This window comes from Pteropus medius, unplaced genomic scaffold (assembly GCF_902729225.1).
Source record: "Pteropus medius unplaced genomic scaffold, Ma_sr-lr_union100, whole genome shotgun sequence".
NCBI lineage: Eukaryota > Metazoa > Chordata > Mammalia > Chiroptera > Pteropodidae > Pteropus > Pteropus medius.
The window spans coordinates 5,322,244-5,344,247 of NW_024343578.1; the positions used below are offsets into that span (position 1 = coordinate 5,322,244).

Here is a 22,004-nt window from a genome sequence, read left to right on the forward strand (position 1 = left end):
TACTCAACAACTCTCCTACTCTCCCCACTCCCAAATCCATTATATCTGCTAACCTAAATTTCAAAGGTGTAGGGCTTTGGATCTTTATTTTTAAAAGGTTCCCCAGGAATTTAGGAACCACTAGTCTACTCTATATTATAACCTTTATCATTTCTGGATAGATAGGATAACAGATAGAAAATAAATCGGGTCATTAATTCTTACTGAAACTCAGTAGGTATCCTAGGCTTCAAAGTCGCACTAATTAGATCCCCAGAAAGTATGTGAAGGACATGGCAGTATTTGCCATGAACTATAGTCTAAGAAATCCATAGTATTACTTTGTATAAATGCCCACAGTATAAATTCCTGTTAAAATCATTTCTTGGTGAGTTGATGCTCTTTTTCCCATCAAATTATAGAAATTACTTATCTAATTACTTTTGCCTTCTTACTTGGGATGCAAGGAAGCTCAAAGAAATGTTATGGTTTTGCCAGAGTAATAATAATAGTCTTTTTGGCTAGTATTTCTTTCCTCCACTTCTTCATGACTTTATCATACAATGTCTAATTTTATAATAATAATATGAGCCATGCCAAATCATATTGGGAAAAGAAATTAGAAATTGTTATTAAAAATTAATTTTCATAATTAGGAAATATTTTATAAAAGTATATAACATGTAGCCATATATGTGTGTGAATATACACACATGTGTATATATGTATGTATATAGAGAGAGACAAAAGGGACATTAATTTTAGTTTACAAATGAAATATTTCTAATGAATTAAGTTAAACAAGCACTTATTGAGCACCTACTATGTGTTAGGATCTGAAGGAAATATAAAGATAAAAAAGAGGTAACTCTCCTTTGAAAGAATTGACAAATAATACTGATAACTAAGGCATATGTAATAATTTCAAACAATAGAGATGATCTCAAGGAGTATAAGGGTCTGCTTATTAAGAGTAACAGCAAACCTTGACAGACAACTTGTTAGTGCTAATTTGACTATTGTTTCTAGATATATTGAATATACTGGTCAGAGGTATTTTTACTTGGGTCTCCAGCTTAGATTTCTCAAATGATTAGGGCCTGTGGCTAGTAAAAAGAAAGCTCAGAAATGGGGCAGGTGACCTTCTCTGACTTTTGGTTCTACCATTTAACAGCTGCTGTATGTTTCTCATCAGGTTCCTTTTCCTTTTGAGCTTTTGTCTCCCCATCAATCAAATGGCAATGATGGCTGCACCTAACCTAAAGGATAGTTGTAAAGATCAATGATACAGTTTATATAAAATAGTGGAAGCATCAATACAAATATTAGTTATTGATATTGTCATCAGCCTTAGAGATTTCCTGTAATCTTAATTCTTCTGTAGCAGATATTATATCCTCAAATTAGAGGTAATATTTATTATCTTGCTAACCCACAGAGATTTAGAGAAGCCTATTAGAAAATATCTCTCAATATTTGGCATATTTCAAGATCTCCAGGCACAAAATATCTCATGTTCTCTTTACTTTCTCAATTCCCAGCCACTGCACCCATACCTAGAAGTAGCCTCATGGTCTAAAATAAAAAAGTTATGATTTGTCTATGGCCGTGCTACCCTGAACAAGCCCAATCCCATCTTATCTTGGAAGCTAAGCAGGGTTGGGCCTGGATGGGAGATGACCTAGGAAGACCAGATGCTGTAGGTGTAAAAAATAAAAAATAAAAAAATAAGGATTGTAAACTGACAAGGTGCTTATAATCGTGGGGAGACAAAAGGTACTTGCCTTAAAAAAAAAAAAAAAAAAAAGTTATGAATTACCAACTTCTGAGTTTTCTCTGCCATAGAAAATTGGGCTTACATTTTTCCTCTTATTAGAAAGTTTGATATTAGTGAAAGATTTTCAAATTATATGATGGCCCACAAAAAGTTCAAGTTCATCCATAGATTGTTCCTTTCTTGAGGCACAAAACAGTAAATATGTGACCTACAGTAGTTAGCAATAGCTTCAAATTAAATCCAACTAAAATTACACATAAGTTTGACAGATTTCAGTATTGGGAAATAGGCCATTCACCCATTAACTGACTGTTGACACCAAGGACATTTGGTCCTTGACCTATCTCTCCCTGCAGAAGAACTAAGAATAGAAGAAATGTTCAAAACACTTTCTCTTTCTGTCCTGCATTGAAATTAAGATAAATCACAATCTTCTTGAAGCCAAAAGTCCTAATATCTAACAAGAAAATGAAAGATGGTACAGGCTGGCTACATGTTGTAGCAAGATGGCCCAGTGTTCGTTTGGATGTTGTCTAAATTACGATGAGAATGCAAGTATTTTTAAAATACGTATACTTTATAGCTATCTTTCGGCCTTTTTATTGAAGTCGCTTACAATGACTAGATTCTCTCTATGACAGGGTATCTCTCTGATTCAGAAGGAGTTAATTGACTCTGAAGCATCGGTGGAAGTTGTCTTTCCAATTGTCTATTGTCTTTGTCAAGAATGGCCTACTTAGATTAATGTGGAGGATTCAAGCTCATCCTTAAGGAAATTGCTTGATATTCAAAGCAAACACTCATAACTGATGGGAACTATGATGACAACTCACATCATCCTGGGAGGCCTTTAGACACTTATTACACTGATTTGCCAAATGTGTCTGTATTTAATTAAGAAAACTCCTTAATCAGGAGAAAGTTGCCAAATGAGAAACTTAATTGTTTGGGAATTTATATCCCCTCCAAAAGACAATCAAAAGGAAACAAAATTAAAATACCATCTTGTTAAAGGAAAATGTTTTACAAAGAAAGAAAAAAAAAACTACTGGATAGTGATTTTGTGTTTCCTTCAAATACAAGTTTATATCTACATTTTAAATGAAGTGCTCAGTCGTTTTTACCTCACTTTAGGACTTGAATAGACTTGAATAGGCTTACCTTCTGATCTTGTAGAGTTCGGTCCTCCTCACTGTAACACTACTTCTTCCTTCCTTCTTCCTTCCTTTCTTCCCTTCCAACTTCCTTCCTTCCTTCCTTCCTTCTTCCTTCTTCCTTCTTCCTTCACCTTCCCTAGCAGCTGCTACTTCCTGCCTTCTGCTTGTAGCCAGCTATTCCTTCCTTCTTGCCTTCCTGCCTTCCTGCCTTCCTGCCTTCCTGCCTTCCTCCCTTTGAATAATCTTAAGACCAATGACTAAGATTCAAATTCTGTCTGTGCAGCATATTAATAGCATGAATTTAAAGAAAACATCTCACTTCTCCAAACTCAAGTGCAGGTAATAATAATGACTATCTCAGAAAATTTATGTGATAATTGGATGAAATAATGAATGTGAAAGGACCTTCTCCAACATCGTAAGTCTTTATTACTAGGATCTAGTGACTTCTTTAAAGAAACAATTTTAGTATTAATTAACTCTTGCTGTCATGAAGGCCTTCGTTTATCCCAAGGCAAATAGATTAAGCTTTATTAAGCCAGTTATTTACCATTCTGTCCTTAGAAATAAAACAACTGGTACCTAAACTCCTCTTTATTCTTTCCTCAGTTTTATTAAGGTTTATCATGCCATTTTGATAATAATATCTGTATCACTATATCTTCACCATTTCAATAACAGGTATTGAGCATTTACTATCTGTTAAGCATTAAGTTACATAATATAATTAATTCCTTCAACAACTATGACAAAAGAACCATAAATAAACCCACTTTACAAATGAAGAAATTGGAGTTTGTAAAATAACTTGGCCAAGGTCAGACAACTGGTATGTGGCAGAGCTGTCTCTATACCCAGTTCTGTTTGCCTGTTCCTGTGCACACTGCCTGCCTTCAGGTATTGGAATGATTCTCATCTTTTTGATGCTGTGTATGGAGTAGTCTTTGGATGGGTCTTGGGGATCTGAGAAATCTCTGGAATTTAATGAAACATGTAGTAGATGAGTAGCTTACAGATTCTGGTACTCAAGAAGATACTCTAAATTATATCTAGCAATTTTGATCTTTATCAAAGGGAACTCCTTTCTTCAATTCAGCATTAAAAACAACTGGCTGTCCAATCATACCTGCAAACCCATGGGGTAAAGAGTGGAAGGGCAGCAACCATTCTCCAAAGCTCATTTCCCAAGGCCCTTCCTTTGCAGAGAACTTACTGGTGAAGGTTATAGATCTCTTGAGACAATAGAACTACCAGAAAACTTTTTTAAAAAATCACAAAAACGAAAAAAGGAAAACATTTATTTCCCTCTGTGACATTAAACAGTCAGGAAAATCATTGTAGAAGCAGAATCAGGAGGGGAAAGGTCTTCCAGACCCCTCAAATTATGTGGTTGATTCCTAGTTTAAGAACAATAGTCCAGTAGATACAGGCCAAGATTTCAGAGTCAGAATAATTAAGTTTTCTCTCCTTGTTAACTGGTTAACTATATAGTTTATGAAGGTTTTAACTTCTCATAGCCTTGGTTCTCCTATTGACAAAAATGTTGGGGAAGAGGGAATAATAACCATAACTAATTTGTGAAATTGTTATGTGAATTACATGAGATGATTTATATACAGGCTAGAATGATATGTGTGTATATGTGTGTGTGTGTGTGTGTGTGTATACATACACATATATATAGCAATAAAATTATATTATTATTAATGTAGATATAATTGAAACCCCACATATAAAAGCTATCCATAATACAAGAAAATAACCTTTACTACCATCAATTAATTGATATATCTCTACTCTGATGTTCTTAGTTGCCAAGTTTTCTTTTTAAAAGCATTTGTAATTGTTTCCACTAAATATTTTGATTTTTAAATGAACATTTTTTATTTCATTGGTGGCATATGACCACCATGAGGTGTTTTGTTTTGTTTTGGCCATTTTTAGTTCTGCAAGCATTTTTCCCCCCAGTTTAATGCTCAGAACAGAGCCAGGGTAATTATCTCCTAGTTTTTATTTATATAGCTATAACTCAGTGACAATGGTTTTAGCAGTGCAAAGTCTGTTTTATCCAAAATGGAATCCATTTAATGACACCAATAACTTATTCCTATAATTGACTAACAATGAAAGCAGACTTAGGAACAGAAAAAGACAGCCTTACCTATACTGAGAACCATGTGTATGATAATGGGGGCCTCTTTTCTTCGATCTTGAAGGATTAAAAACAGATATTAAAATGTTAAGTGAATTTGCAATAGAAACAGTGAGAAAGGTATTATTTTATATTTGAGCTTTTTAAAAGCCTTACGAAATAGCAAATCAGCCATTTGGGTGTACATAACTCATTTTTATTCCGTTCTTTGTCTTGCAAATGTATCTTCCTAGAAGAGAGCTTTCCTCTATAATAGAACTTTTGAATTAACCTCAGAGGGAGGTTAAGCTGCTGAATCAGATTAACCCTGCCTTTTTGTTTCTTAGGCTGCATTTCCTTTTCCTGCCACTAGAGTACTATAACACACTCTTGGTTTTTAAGTTGGTACTGCAGAAAAATCTAGTTTTCCTAGAGGTCAATGCATTCAGTGCCCAGGAAAATACAGTACATAAGTGAAGCTGGTTAAGCAAAGATAATAGGAAGCAGCGAGGGCCACGGTCAACTTGAGACTGTGTAGTCTGTCTAAAGGAGAGGTCTGAGCTCTCAGCTCCAATTTTTTGTTTCCTGATGCTTGGATTTTTTAAACCTGGAGCTTTATGTAATATCTCCCAATTAAAAAAAATAAAAGTCCACTATTATCTCAATTACATAGAGCAGAAGATAATATTTAATGAAACCCATTTACCCATCACCCAGCTTCAAAAATTTTTAATTAATGCTCTTTTGTGTTCCTCTCCTTCCCATCTGCCTTATTTTGAAGCAGAATCCAGATATCATATGATTTAATCTGTAATAGTTTTAGTAAATTTCTCTAAATGTCATGGACTTAAAAAGATGTAAACATCATAATCCCTAATCATCATGAAATATATAATCAATGTTTAAATTTTCCTAATATTTTCATAATTTTCCTTAATGATTTAAATACATATCTATTTTTTTTCTCTCTCTTTAAGAGTTTGTTTGGACTGAGAGCCAAATAAAAGCAATACTTTACAATTGATTGTTAGATCTTCTAAGTCTTTTATTTTTTAATTTATTACTATTCCTTTCCTTTCCTTACTTATTTATTTTTCTTATAATAACTTATAGAAGAAACTGCACTTTTTTCTGTGTATTTTCTCACTGTTTGGATTTTGCTCCGTGTGGTGTTTGACATGCTTTTTCTCCCTTGAATTTTCAATATATTGATAATTATATACAAAGATTTAATCAAATTCTGGTAACTTATTTTTGTTTGTTTTGCTTGTTTTGCAAGACTATGGATACAACCATTGTGATTTTGGATTGCCTGTCTTTTAGTAATGTTACATCCTTTAACAATCATTACTTAAATCTATTAATTTACTAGGGAATAAAACAAACAAATAAAAACTTTTGGAACCAGCTTATGATTCTGCCTTAGACTTTCTTGCAAGTCTAGGAGACACAGGTGAGCTATAACTCAAAGGCCTGGGACCCCAAGTGTCTCAAGAGTACAGATTATCAAGTAAAAAATAAGTCGTCATGGAAAGGGAGTTGGGGTTGTGGGTGCTACTGATTGGATAGTTGGAGGGGGATGAGGTACTTGATCATTGTGTCCAGTTCTGGAATCAGCTATGATGCCATCCCTACCTGTTCAGTGGTGGTGGTGGTGTTGTTTTGCCTCAATGGACCTGGGGCTGAAACATATCTAAAGCCAAGATGTTACCCTTGGTCTAAAGTCCAAGGGAAGCCTATCGTCCTCATGATTATAGACCTGAGGCTTGGTTGATCTTACGTCCTATGGCTTAATGATTCAAGGAGCAGGCATACAGAGGATAAGGGGTTGGAGGATGGAGAAAGGCAAACCAATCATAATGTCATCATCTGGGCAAAACCAGCTTGAATCAGAGGGGGAAAAAAACTATATTAAAGAAAGGAAGTTTGTGCGTGGTTACAATAATAATAATAAAACAAAGTAACTTTTATTGGGTACATAATATAGCACCAAAATTCTAAATGCAATACATAAAGTACCTTTTTCAATTTTCATGGTAGCTACTACTGTTTTATTTTAGAAATGAGGAAATAAGGAATGGGGAGTTTGAGAGACTTGTCCCAGGTCACTCATTACTAGAGACAGAATTCAGATTTTGGCAGTTTCAATTTCAATTTAAACCCTGGACTTTAAACATTGCTCCTTGGCTTGTTAATTGTAGCCCAGTAGCATCAGCATCACCTGGAAGCTTTTTGGAAAATCAGAATCTAAGGTCACATTCTAGGTCTACTGAAGAAGAATTGACATTTTTAACAAAAGCCCCAGTTGATTCATATGCACATTAAAATTTGAGAAGCATTTTCTAAAGAACTATGCTATTGAATCTCTAAGGAACCTTCCCATCATAAAAAAAAATTATAAATTCTGTACATCTAATAACCATGTACATAAAAGAAACTGATGCAGGACACAGCAAATTCTCCTGAGTCGGGGGGAGACCAAGCCCTGCATGGAGATGAGAAGAGGGTCCTTTGGCAGACAGTGTGGAAAGAATTCAACACACGCCAAAGTTAGAGTCAAAAGACAAGTTTATTAGAGAAGAGGTAACACTCCATAGACAGAGCATGGTCTCCTCTCAGAGGCAGAGAGTGAAAGAGCCTAAGAGAAACTCAGAGAGACAGAGACAATAGAGAGATGAGGACAATGAGAGAAACAGAGCAAAGGCACTGAGAGGGACCCAGTAAAGATGCTGAGAGAGACCGAGAGAAAGGCACTGAGAGGAACCCCGAGTGTTTGGGGAATTCGGTCCATATATCATTCTTTAGTTCCTGTGTGTTATAGTTTAAAAGGCTTTTTTTTTACTAATTTTCTTTGATATGGACATACAGTGAGAAAGGATAAGAGTATGTAGCGTGAAAAGGTAAGAATAAGTAGCATGAAAAGCCTGCTGGCAGTTCCCAGACTTTAATCCAAACGTTCCCTGTGGTTTCAGCCATAGAGAATGAATAATTTTATTTATGTAGAGCCCACTTAAAGACTATTTTTCTTGGTTCTCCTTCACAGGTGTGGGAAATGGGTTGCTAGCAATCCCAGAAGAAATCTTTCTTTGTTCTGCAAGTTTCCTCACGGTCTGGCTGAAGGACCGATCAGCATATTGCAGTCTCTGAATATAGCTTGATTTAACACTTTAGTTCTCTTGCCTCCTCCCTATATTAAAATGAAACTTTTGACATTACTATAGTGAGATTGTTGGTATTTTAGCATATCTATTTCCTTGACAATTTTCAACAGAATCAAAAAGAATCATTCAAACTTTATAAAGAGGGAACAATTTAATATTATACTTTTAATAATTCTAATAATAAATAACAAAGACAGGGGTTTTAGAAGTTCTGTCCACACCCAAGAGGGAATAAAATTTATTGTTAAGTCCACTGAGCATTAACACCTACAGCAGCAAGTCAACTTTGCTAACCAATGTTAGAATCAAATAAGTATTGAGGGAAATTTCATAGCCTTAGATGCTCAGAAGGAGCTATGTAGAAGGTAATGGTATTCTCACAGTCAGTCATTAATAGTCGTATTTCCCCTAATCTGAGCTGGATAAGATAGATATGCTGTCTAGGCAGGCTTTGCTAGTGATTCTTTATCTGCTACACATTTCACCACTAGGGAAGTTCCTAAAAAATACTGATGCCTGTGCCTATTCCCCACAGATCTTGACTTAATTGGTCTACTGAGAGGCTGTTATCAGATTTTTTTTTTTTTAAAGCAGCCACATAGGTCTAATTTTCTACCAGCATTGAGAGCCATTGACCGAGAGAATTACTGTGAGCTGTAATTTGGCTTTGTACATCCTGATTGCTCAGTTAATGCTAAATTAAACAAAAACCTTCCAGGCCAAAGTTTTTCTGAAAGAAAGGGTTAATTAAGCCATATGCTAGCCAGAAAATGGACCAGGTCCTGGGTCATGCAATCTAAACCACCAGTAGCAGCTGCTAGATGGAGAAGACAAAACATGGCCAATGTTTTGGGGCTTTGGGGGCTTTTTTATACAATGGGTTTAGGAAAGAAATATATAAGTTGTTTTGAAAGAATTTATTTGTCTATAGATAAAGGGCATGGGAAAAGGTGAAGTGGGGATAGTTCAGGGATAAGTGTGTAGTCCGTAGGAAGAAATATTTGCTGCTTTTGGATTGGTTGTGGGCAACAATCTGGAAACTTCATGTATAGGCAAGATGTGGTGGCTTCTGGTGGTCTGCCTTTCTCTAAGGACAATCTCAGAAATAGCCGCTTGGAAGTTAATTCAAAGTTTTAACAGACATTCAGGAACGTAAGCAGTCTTTTGTTGGTTTCTGCCCAGGGGCTTTGTTCAGTGATTAACCTCTCTTGTTTTGTCTTCCTGCCCTCTGGCTTTTTGTAATTTAATTTAAGACATCTCAGATTTTTTTTCTTGTCAGCTAGTTGAATGAGCATAAGTGTAGAGATGATGCAGGAGGGAACAATGAATCCCCCAAAGTAGTGACTCAAGTCCTGTGCCGCCTCTTAGAAAGGGCCCTTGGCTCCCGGCAGGAAAGAATTCGAGTGAGCCAGGGTTAAAAATAAAGGAAAATTTGTTAGAGAAGGAATAATGCTCCATAGATGGAGCATGTGGTTTCCTCTCAGAGTCAGAGATTGAGACTTTGAGTGTTTGAGAAATTGGAATTGTATTTGTTCATTAGTTTCTATGAAAAATTACTGATTATAGGGAGTAAAGCATGGAGTGAATGATTATTTTTCATTTGTACAAAGTACAGCTTGAAGTCTTTATATTCCTGTTATGGTATGGGTAAGCATTAATGGTATGGGTAAATAGTTATTAGTGATCTCTACAGGAATCTTCCTATGTTCTGTAGGTTCCCGGTGGCCTGGCTATATGGCTGGTCAGGCAGATTCCCGTGTCAAGCAGCACTGAATTCCACCTGATTTAAAGTTAGTTAATCTGTGTAGTTCTCATGCCTCTTCTCTATATCAGAGATAAAGTGAAAAGACAGAATTACTTCTTATCTGCGGTACTAGTAGACATATGGTTAGGTCCTTTGACTCCAAGCATTTTAATCACAAGTAAGTTAAATAAAAGGGAGGGGCAATTTTCTGGAAGGATGTGGGTGGAATAGTTCAAGTTGATGACAGCGCTGCTCAACATAAATGCAAACCACACATAGTAGCCATGTTAAAAAAAATTAAAACTGATAAGATTTTAATATCGCTAATATATTTTATTTAACCGATAAAGAATAAGAAAAGAAAACAACTTTTTCCATAATCCACTCTCAAACTTCTAATATCAGCTGTGTGTGGGTTTTTCCTACATCAAGCGATTCTCCAACACATTACCTGGAGTTAGCGCAGATCCCACAGATTAAGGGCTCATTCCTACAAAATTGCCCTCCAACCATGCACTGAGATGCCAAGCACAAGTCCACATCGTCACCTTGCTTCTGACCAGTCAGCTATAAATTGGAGATTTGCAACCCCCCTCTTGAAGTTCATTTGCTAACATGGTTCACAGAACTCAGGAAAACAGTTTACTTACTAGATTATCAGTTTATTATAAAATGATAAAACTCAGGAACAGCCAGGTGGAAGAGATAAATAGGGCAAGGTATTAGGGAACAAGTGTGGAACTTCCATGCTTTCTCCTGGTAAGCCATTTTCCCAGCTTTCCAAAGTATTAGAGAAAGAGTGTATGTAGTTCAGAGATTTTCATAGAGGCTTCATCACATAGGCACAATTGATTAAATCATCAGCCATTGGTAATTGAACTCAATCTCCAGCTCCTTTCCTTTCCCAAAAGGTAGGGCCAGGGAGGCAGGGAAATGTCTAACTTCCTAATTACTTGGTTGGTTCCCCTGGCAACCTGTCCCCATTCGAGGCTATCCAGAGTCACCTCATTAGCATAAACTCAGGTGCAGTTGAAAAAAGCTTGTTATAAATAGCGGAAGAGAAGAGACATCTTTCACCATTATCATTTTTGTTACAGGAAATTCCAAGGATTTTAGGAGCTCTGTGCTAGGAGTGTGGATGAAGACCAAATATATATTTCTTATTATAAATCAAAATATCATAACTGAATATATTAAAAATATCTTTCCAACATTGTAATCAATATAAAATTCATTCAGAAGGTGTTTGCAATTTTTTCCATACAGAGTTTTGGAAATCAGGTGTATATTTTATGTTTATAGCTTAACTGAATTCAGACTAGCCACATTTTATACCAGTTAATTTGAGAAGTGTTTTCAGAGAATTGGAATGAGGGAAAGGGTAGAATAACAGAGAAAGGGGAAAAAATGTGTTACCAATACTACAGTGTATTGTGATATATTTTCAAGAGAGAGTTACAGCATGCAGCATTGAAAATGTTTATTTGTCTAAGGAACACTTTTGGTGAGGTGTATCTTGTAAGACTAGTGTATCAAGTCTTGCATTTTACAGAAAGATGCTGTACATCTTTGCTACTCATAGTGTATTCCACAGACCAGCAGCCTCAGCATACATTTATATACATTGCCTAAATGCCACTGGGAACATACAATGGAGATGGAGAATTCTTCAAGTTAAGGGCCATATCTGGAAGGGTTTTTAGAATGCAGAATCCCAGGCCCAAGTCAGACTCGCTGAATGAGTCTGGTTTTTAACAAGATCCTAGTGATTCATTAGCATACTAAAGCTTCAAAAGCACTGCACTGCACCGTGATTTACTCAATTAAATTGTTTAAGACTTTCTTGTGATTATTATTTAACTGAATAAAATAGGTGTATTTCTAAAAAGTGAATCATAATCTGGATTTCAATCAAATGCACCATGAGAGACCCTACTATTTAGAACAGTACTGCTCAAATTATTTATTAGACATTGAACTTCATTGTTCAAATGCAGATTCCTGGGCTCAACCCCAAACCTACTGAAATAGTAATTTCTGAGGAAATTCAGAATCTTGGATTTTAAATAAGCTACCTACACAATTAGTAAACCCATTACAGTTTGAGAACCACAATGAAATTGTGAAATCTATTATAGAAAGCCTCCTCTTATAGCCTGACTACAACACTGTAAATATTATCCTGACAATCTTGTATGTAAGTATGGAATTTTAGCTTATTCATGCTTCTTTATTTACACAGTTTTACTTATCTAATCTTTTTTTGTGTGTTTACTATGTAGAAAACTCTGTTTAGATGCTAGGAAATTTGTCATAAAGTAAGATACTATCACTTGTCTAAAAATGCTTAATCTGGTTGACAGAATATAGATTATCATTCAACTTGATGAGGATCAAGTTACATCATGTAAAATAGGTTCTGAAAACCAAGAGGGTATTCCAGCTATAACTGTGGGTGGAACCTTTTAGGGAGGAATCAGATTAGATCTATTTTTAAAATGATACATGCAAAATGGTTAGATCAGATCACCTTAGTAAACTCTGCCAGATTACGTGTTTTCTAGACATAATTTTTATTCACTGATAATATAAATATAAAAATAACATCCAAATCATTATTTCCATGCTATTAAATATATGTATTTTCTATCCCTTCCCAAACAAATGGTTGGTCCTTAAATTAATGAATTCTCTGTTTTCATTATGTGTTCTCAGTGGCATTTAGGCAATGTATATAAATGCCTCCGTTGTCCAGCTGAATCAAGGAATGTTCTTATAATATGCAGTAGAGCAATTTCATCTTAATGGAGGAGAAGCCACTGATTTGACCTGATTCTTTTTCCCCCTTTGGGATTAGGATAGGTGTAGCTGCTCATAACTATCCACTTAGTATACCAAAAAGAACCTTAAGTGAAAGAATTTTAAGTTATCCTAGACTTTGAGTGATGGAAGTGCCTTCCTTGCCAGGTAAAGGTCACTTACGTGATAATTGCTAGAGAATCAAGAAGCCAAACATCTAGAAACATTGGGGGGCATCATTATAGAGTCTTAGTCCTGCATAGGTCTTTTGGAAGGAAGAAAATTTCTGATGAATGAATTAAAGAGGTGAACCCTGTTTAGGAAACCTTTTAGCAAATCCTTGCCTTAAAAGGTTTCAAGACAAAGTATGTCTCAACTTCTTAAGTTTTGTTATCCTTTTGCTTGTTAATATGGTTTACAAATATCTGTGGACTGTCTACAATTTGCCACATATTGTTTCTGTAGCATTTAGCAGTGCTTTGCACTTGGTGTGATCTCAGCATTGCCCAATGGATTACAACACTAAGGAGTTTTCATATAGAAATAAATTATACACAATGCTAACTATTACAGTTAACTGAATATAATACAATCTAAAACAAAACTTAAAAAATATAAAAATATGTACTGTATAGAGATGTCATTGACCGCCGTCCCAGCTCAAAGAGCTTTTGTATTGTCAGGTTCTGTAGCAGATGGGACTGACTTATTCAACAGGTATAGTAAGGGCCATGCCCAAAGTCCACATACCTTTAGGAACCCAAGAAAATGTTTTAATTTCTTTTAAAATCAAAAGAAAGAAATTGAAGTTTTAGGTTAAGGAAAATGCTTGAGTATATAATATTAATTCATTAATCTTTATTCCAATTGGCTATAAAATGTAATTTTAGGATTTTTTTTCTTTCTTTCTTTCTTTTTTTTATAATGTAGGAAGAAGCCCGTGAAAGCAACAGTACTATGTGTGCATGAAGATTTATAATGCCATCATGGCAGCAGAAATGGGTGTTTCCTCATCTTACCCGCCCTAGGTGTCCACTAGAAACCTGGCTAGAAACCTGGCTCCTAGACTTCCTTCTGAGTGATTGTGTATTAGTTTCCTAGGGCTGCTGTAAAAAGTATTACAAACCAGGTGGCTTGAAGAAGCAGAAACTTGGTCTCTCACAGTTCTGCAGATTAGATGTCCAACATCAAGGTGCTGGCAGAGTTGGTTCCTTCTGAGGGAGAATCTGTGCTGTGCCTCTATCCTTGCTTCTGGTGACAACAGGAATCCTTTGTGCCCCTTGGTATGTAGCTGCATCACTTCAATCTCTGCCTCTGTCACCATATGACATTCTCCTTGTGTATCTCTGTCCAGATTTCCCTCTTCTTATAAGGACTAGTCATACTGGATGAGGGCCAACCCTAATGACCTTATGCATTTGCAAAACTCTCATTTCCAAATAAAGTCACATTCACAGCTGCTGGGGGTTAGGTCTTCAACCTATCTTTTTTGGGGAACACAATTTAACTCATAACAGTATTTATGTGGAGTGATCAGAAGATCAAACAAAATTGGTAGTATCTCTTTTGTGGCCAGACTAGGAAGAGGTTGCTTAAAGTCTTTATAGGTGGTGTCAGTGATAAAGACCCAGCCTGTTCTTTGCAGAGATGATGCGTGCTCCTCAACAAATGGAGACCACAAAGCAAGTCTTTATTCCAGGGCAGCAGGCCCACTCTCTTGCTGGATAATTTATTCAAATAGCTCTGGTAACTTCTCATCCAACCTATTTTTAGTTCAAAGGAAATCTTACTGCTTTCTCTTGTTTCTTTCAGGGGTGATCTCTCCTCAAATCATCCTTTGCTTATTTACAACAGACCTATTTAATTCAAAGTCTGAAACTTTAGTAATGGAAAATTACTTTTCTCTTATCTAGGTCAGGGAAAGCTTAATGTATAAGCCTTCTAAGAGGGAGGGGTAACCTAGACCATCCTGCTATGCAGCAAAGGCAAAGAAACCAACTTAAACCAAAGGCAATTGCTACGTTTCCAACGTAAAACAAACTGACCATGTCTACTCTGACATAAGCAATAGGCCGCAGAAGATACAAAGTTTAATTTTTCCTACAAGGGAAGATGGTGAACATGGAAGGCCTCCTAGAGGAGGTGGTATTTGACACTAACCTTCAAGGACAAATTAAGATGGTTGGGCACAGAGAGATAACCTGAAACAAGTAGGCAGAGAGATATTCCAGGCAGAAAGAGCAGTGTGAATGAAACCCAGTATGTGACAACACATGACGTGTTCACAAAATAACATTCAGTGTGGCTATAGGACTAGAGTATGTTGAACAGCAGAACAAAAGTTGAGCTTAGAAAAGAGACTAATTTTTTATTAGACATCCTTTTACTCTGACTCTCTGTGAGAAATTATTGAAAATCTCTCCTTAGAACTACCTCTGCCCCAGGAAACTCACCACATAAAATTTTAATGTAGATGCTCGTGGCTCAAAGTAGGAGTGTGTTAGTTTTTCATGGCTGCTGTAACTAACTACCACAAACTTATTGGCTTGGAACAACATAAAGTTATTATCTTATGGTCTGGACGTCAGAAGTTGAATGAATCCTATTGAGCTAAATCAAGATATTGGCAGAGTTATGTTCCTTTCTTGAGGTTCTAGGAAAGGATCTGTTTCCTTGCCTTTTCCAGCTTCTAGAGGCTGTCCCCATTCCTGGATCATGGCTCTTTTTTCATCTTCAAAGACAAATGGTTGCTGCAGACTTTCTCACGTTGCATCACTCTATCACTCTTCTGCCTCCTTTTTCTCTTATGAGGATCCTTGTGATCACATTGGGCCCACCCAGGTTATCCAAGTTGATCTTCTCAACCCAAGGTCAGCTGATAAGCAAACGTAATTCCATCTATAATCTTAATTCCCCCTTGTCATGAAATAGACACATCCAACAGTTCCAGGGATTAGGATGTGGACACTTGGGGGAGGGACATTATCCTTCCCCGCAACAAGAAGATAGTAAAATAGAGACATTGGGCTAACACATCCCTGCCATGTGAAGAAGTCAAAGCATAGTTCATTTAAGGATTTAATATAGAACAGAGATAGGTAACTATAGAATTTCCTGTTAATACAGAGCTGGGGAAAATCTTGAGAAGTATCTTAAAATATGATTTTCTAGCATTCTCAGAACTCCTCTCAGTCATCTCCGTAAAGACTGGGACACCAACTCCCTGAGTCATGCCTATGACCACATGAATACATTTTAAGAATATAATTATTTGTACAATTCTCTGCCCTCTCTTTCTCTTATGTCTTCCCTGTTTTTCTTCCTGGCCTTTTTACATGAGTGTTTTGCTCTGCCTACATCTTATTTCTAACATCAGCCTCCTGTGCTCTTTTAGAAGCCTCATTACCCAAATATCTAGTTAGAGGAGATTAGCAAGTGACCATGACTGAGAGAATGTCATTTGCAGCATCTTCGTTTAAAAGGCAAATCCCTCTCTGCACAAGAAGCTACCATTTAGATACAAGTAGTAGGAGTATCCAGCAACAGATTTAATGTACCAATGTATTTATATCCCTTATATCTCATGACATCTACCTTACAAAGCCTTTCAAGGCTAAGAGAATGAAGCTAGGTGACTACCTGTGACTATTTATCATCCTCCTACCCGCTGACAATGACTAAATTGCAGCTTCTCAGGGCTAATCACCTACTTTATACCCTAAGCAAAAGGAGACGGAGGCAGAGGAAGTGGATTGTTGCAGAGTTCTACCAGTCATATCAGAGGGCACATGAGACCTGATATAACCCAGTGATTTGGGGAACATGACTCGTGGTAGCTGAGGTTGTTACCTGTTAGGGCCATTTCCAAGTTGCCAGGCATTTTGTGGTCAGTAGGACCAGGTGTGATGACTCAGTGATTGATGGATCTATGCCGTTTAGAAGAAATACTATGACATGAATAGCTTTAGTCTTCACAGTCAAAGGAAGGTGACTGAATCCTGAATAACATGCCTATTTCAGGTCTCTATCACTTAGTCCTGCTTACAAATGCTACTGGGACAAAAAGATTCATGGCATTGAAAGTTCAAGGGCTTTTTTAACCCTGGCATTTTTCTCTGCTGTATTTTTGAAAAGGGGATTAAAATTGTCCTTAAAAAGCACTTTGTAATATTTATTACCGTGGCACCTAATAAAAGAGAAACATCCTCCTGGAGAAATATGTTCCTTTATGAAAATGCATGCCCAGAATAATCACTGATGATAATAATTGGATTATTCTCCAGTTAGTTCTCTCTTGCTTCTTTCAGCTAAGTTAAACACCTAATGCAACAGTTGCTAATAAACTATAATTGTTGAGTCACTACTCCCTGACTATATCTTAGCAGAAAATATGGGATTTGACTGCAGCATTTCTGGGTTGAATTTGAAAACTGCTCAAATTAATGTATTTGACCCCAATCGACCATGCCAGTTTGATTTACTTAACTTCATTTCCAAACTCCTGGTGCTGGCAAGTTGACTTATCTTCCCTCAACACCTCTTGGGCTTCCAAAACTCATGCGTTGGCTCATACTATGCCTTCTCTCTAAAACACCCTCCTTATTATGCTCTGTCTCCTTAGAACATAAAGACTTCAAAATCAGCACAAATTCTATTTCTTCTATGAAGCCAATCCTGACTCATCATCTGTCTTCTGTGAGCTTGTAATCTGCAGATATCACAACATTTAACTGTAGTCTCTCTTTTCCCAGGTACCCACATCTGTTGCTATCAGGTGTTGGTTCATAGTATTAATCTAACCCACAGACATTTTGAGATATACACTCAGTATATTAGAATTAGGATAACTTAAAAATCTGGACCCTTGAAAAATTATAACAGCTGGCAATATTGTGCTTATATTTAAAGTGGCAACAATTGGCTAGAACAGAGTGGCGGTCATTCTCTGTTCATAGAAATATACTCTTTAGTTTGTTAAAGATCACATCATTTTCTTTTAATGATATTCTGTCAGCTTTATTCATTTATGTTCCTCGTTATTATCTCTCTAAGGACTCTCTGCAATAGTCCACAAACTGGACTTCATCCTTCTCGTTTTTCTTTTATTTATTATTTTGCCTTCCTACTGTTCACACTCCATATAGAAGCTAGGATGATCTTTAAAAGAGGGGGTAAAAAAGAATGACGAAAATAAAAGGTTATTATCACTTCATTAATTAACCTCTTTCCACCAATGATTTTCCATTTGTTAACCAATGGTCATTGGAGCCAATTTAATGCCAACAGGAATCTCCAGTTTAGGGTCAGGTGATTAAGAAAACTCTATTCAGTACAAATAGCTCAGTTGTGATACACCACAACTGTGAGAACAGCATGGCTATGGAACAGTTCAATAGTGTTAAAGCTGAATTATGAAGCCTCACAGCTATGCAACATCTCTGCTGTCATGCAGCCCTGGGGCAAGGCCCCTTTCTGGTTTGACAGCTCTGCTCTGATCAGCTCTACTCACTCTGCTCTGCTCTGCACCCACCTGCTCCACTCTTTTTCCAGAGCCCTGTTCTGCTCTGTATCCATCTGTTCTGCTCTGCCCTGCTCTGCTCTACCTGTTCTTTTCTGCTCTGGTCTGGCAAGACATCTTCAATATTTCATCTTCCCTGCCAAAGATGTGCAGTCTTCAGTCTTCCATTGAAATGGAAAGTGCTTCCTGAACTAGAGGGAGCTGACTTACATGGACAGAAGTCTCCATCTCTGGTCCCTGATTGGTTCATCTTCATGCAAATGAGGACATCAGTTCTTTCCTTGCAGTTTGATTGGTCCAAAAAGCACTGTCCTGATTGTTCAGAATGTTGCTGCTCTGATTGGTTGGTGAAGACACTGATGGGGTAGCTGCATAGCTCTGATTGGATGGGGAAAGTCTCAGTTTTATTGGTTGAAATACTATTCCAGGAATGCCTTTATAAGGGCTGGCTCAGATGACAGGAACACATGCAGGCAGGAAGTTCAATGTAGTGGCAGGCAGTTCAGTGCAGGAAGCAGGTAGCTTAGTGCAGTCTTCTTCCTGGAAAGTTTGCATAAAAGGCATCTGTTTAGAAATGGTAGCTAGGCCCTGTTTTGTTTGTTTGTTTGTTTGTTTTGTTTTGTTTTTTTGAGCTCAGATAGCCAACTAGGAGAACATTTTGTAGGTATCTTTCTCAAGGTCCACACATTAAATTTAGAGAAATTCCAAATTTCTATGACAGCCTCTCTTACACGAGATCCTTCTCCCAGTTGCTCGTTATGTGTCAATCAGATTGTCTTTCCTCTTTCTTGAACATGCCAAGTTGTTCACTCCTTACACATTTGCTTTCCTTCTAACTTTTTTTGTTGTTTTATTGAGGCATAATTGATATAAGTACTGTATAAGTTTAAGATATACAGCATAATGACTTGACTTACATATACTGAGAAGTGATCACCACAATAAGTTAATATCCATCGTTTCATATATAAAAGAAAAGAAAAATATGTTTTTTTCTTGTGATGAGAACTTTTAGAATTTATTCTATTAGTTAACAATATATATATAATGAAATGTTATATATATATACACATACATATAATGGAATACTTCATACACACACACACACACACACACACACTCTTATTCACTCATATCTCCCACATTTTCTTTATCCATTCATCTGTTGGTGAACACTTAGATTGTTTCCATGTCTTGGCTATTGTAAAAAATCCTGCAGTGAAGATGGGGTTGCCGATATCTGTTTGAATAGTGATTTCATTTCCTTTGGATAAATACCCAGAAATGGAATCACTGGATCATATGGTAGCTTTATTTTTAAAATTTTTGAGATACCTCCATATTTATTTCTATAGTGGTTGCCCCAGTCTACATTCGCACAAACATTGCACAGGGATTTCCTTTTGTCCACAATCTCCACAGCATTTGTTATCTCTTGTATGTTTTTTATTCTACTTTATTTAGAGGGGGATTCCATTTACACTCCTCAATAGATTTTATGTATTTCTCATTGCTTCTTCTCTCATTAGTTCATCTGGTCCTGAAGGGTATGCAGTGTCATCTTGATCAGCCAATCATCTTCACAACAAATTTGTTGACAAGTCCTGGATTTTCTGCAAGAGCTTCATTAATTTCAGTTACTACTGATAGAGGAAAATAGAGCTCACTAGCAGCTTTCACACTTTCCAAAGCACCAAATTCATCTTGTTTGTTCAATTTTGTCCCAACTGCAGGCAAATTACAGTAAACAACATCTCCCAAAGCTTTCTGTGCAAAATTGCTGATTCCCACTGGTTCCAATACCATTTTCTGTTGTTATCCATTCATATTCCTCTGTGAATTTATGCACAGAGAGCAGATTGGGGCCAGAGCGCAGCATGCAGAATGCAGCAGATGCCCAGGCAGTGGGCAAGCTGCAGGCTGCAGTCTGAACACTCCACTCAACTTACAACGCCATGTTCACTGGAGTGCAGAGGGTCTTAGTCCTTGACTGGTATAATTCGATAACAGTATCCCAGCCTCCTTACCACACTAATTGGTTCAGAAGCAGCACAAGACCCCAAATAGTCCAGCTGGTCCAGTAGTTGTGGAAAGAGATACCCTCTTCCTTCCTGGTTATGAATGAGGAAATATACTCCATGGAAACAAACTTGCTACCTTGAAGGAAGCCACCTTGAAAATAAAGCCAATCAAAGAGGGTAGAGTTGAGAAAAAAAAAAAGGCAACCTGGTCCTGTTTGAGCCAAGTATGGAGCTTGTCCTCTTTTTACGCTTTTCAATTTTATGAATCAGTGCATTCTCTTTATTTTTTAAACCTGTTAAAATTAGATTGTAAACTACTTGCAACCAAGCATGCTAAACAGATACACCACCCCCATGGGATAATTAAATGAAGACATTTTAGTACTAGGCTCTTAAAAAATAAATGAAGCCTACTTTGGGGGGTGTGGAATACAGAGAGTAAAATTGTGGGTATTAATTCTCATTCTTTCTGAACTCTTACTCTTGGATCCAAAGCAGGATACTCTTAATATCTGGGTGTTTTCCTAAGGGTATGAATGTCATTGTTTATGGATAAGATTCTGGAGACTTTTCTTATACTATTGCTTAACTGCTATTGGACCTCTCTCTTCAGATACTTATTCAAAAGAGGTAAGTCAAGAAACCAAGTCAAGTTCCAATGCTTCATCCAAAAGTGACAGGTATGAATTTTAGGGCATTTTTAAGTATGGAGGAAATAACATTTATTTTCTCATAATCAACTTAAATCCAAATCTGAGATCGGCTACACTGACAGAAAATTTAATGTTATTATTGGTATTCCCAAGAAAAAGGACTCAAGAGATATGTATAGGTCCCAGGGTGGGTAGCAATAATTATACCAGACAAAATAGCCTGTAAAACAAAGACTATAACAAGAGACAAAGAAGGACCCAGTTATTCTATTTCTGGGTATTTATCTGAAGAAACCCAAAAAACTCCTTTGAAAGGTCATGTGAATCCATATATTCATTGCAGCTTTATTTACAGTAGCCAAGATATGGAGGCCTCCTTGGTGTCCATCAGTGGAGGAATAAAGAAGAGGTGGAATATATATATACACACACACCCACATACACACACATTGGAATTTTAGACGAATGTCATATGTGGAATCTAGAGAACAGGATCAACAAACAAACAAAAACAACAGAAACAAGTTCATAGATACAGAGAGTATTTTGTTGGTTATCTGATTTTAAGGCGTAAAGGCTAGGTGAGGGGGGAGGGGATTAAGAAGTACAAATTGGTAGTTACAAAATAGTCATGGAGATGTAGAGTATAGCATGGGGAATATAGTCAGTAGTATTTCAATAATTATGTTTGGTTTCAGATGGTTTCTGGATTTATCAGGGTGATCACTTTATAAGTTAAATAAATATCTAATCACTGTGATCTTAGGTAATAAGTGTGCTGTGAGTCCCAGTGGCACAGTCTTCCCTGATCACCTGCGCAGAGTACTCCAGCTATGTTCCTTGTATAGGTTGTGTGTGCTCTTCTATTATTGTTGAGCCTTGGTTGCTGTTTCTCATCAGTGAGAGAGATTGACACTGGGGCTGATTGGCTGTGATGACTGAATGTGACCAGTGGAGGAGCTGTTGTGCAGGCGCTGACCCTAAAGAGCAAGATTCACTTTAGCAGGGCTCTGGTGCCTGCCCTGTCTGCTTTTTGGGTATGTCATTCTCAGATGTGACCTTGG

The 22,004-nt window shown here is 36.9% G+C and overlaps 1 protein-coding gene across 1 annotated transcript in view; it reads left to right on the forward strand.

Moving 5' to 3' along the window:
* The window catches only part of LOC120606347 (metabotropic glutamate receptor 7-like), a gene marked incomplete at its 3' end in the record, with an annotated part of 556,936 nt that overhangs the window by 121,617 nt on the left and 413,315 nt on the right, over positions 1 to 22,004 (forward strand). The window lies entirely within an intron of this gene.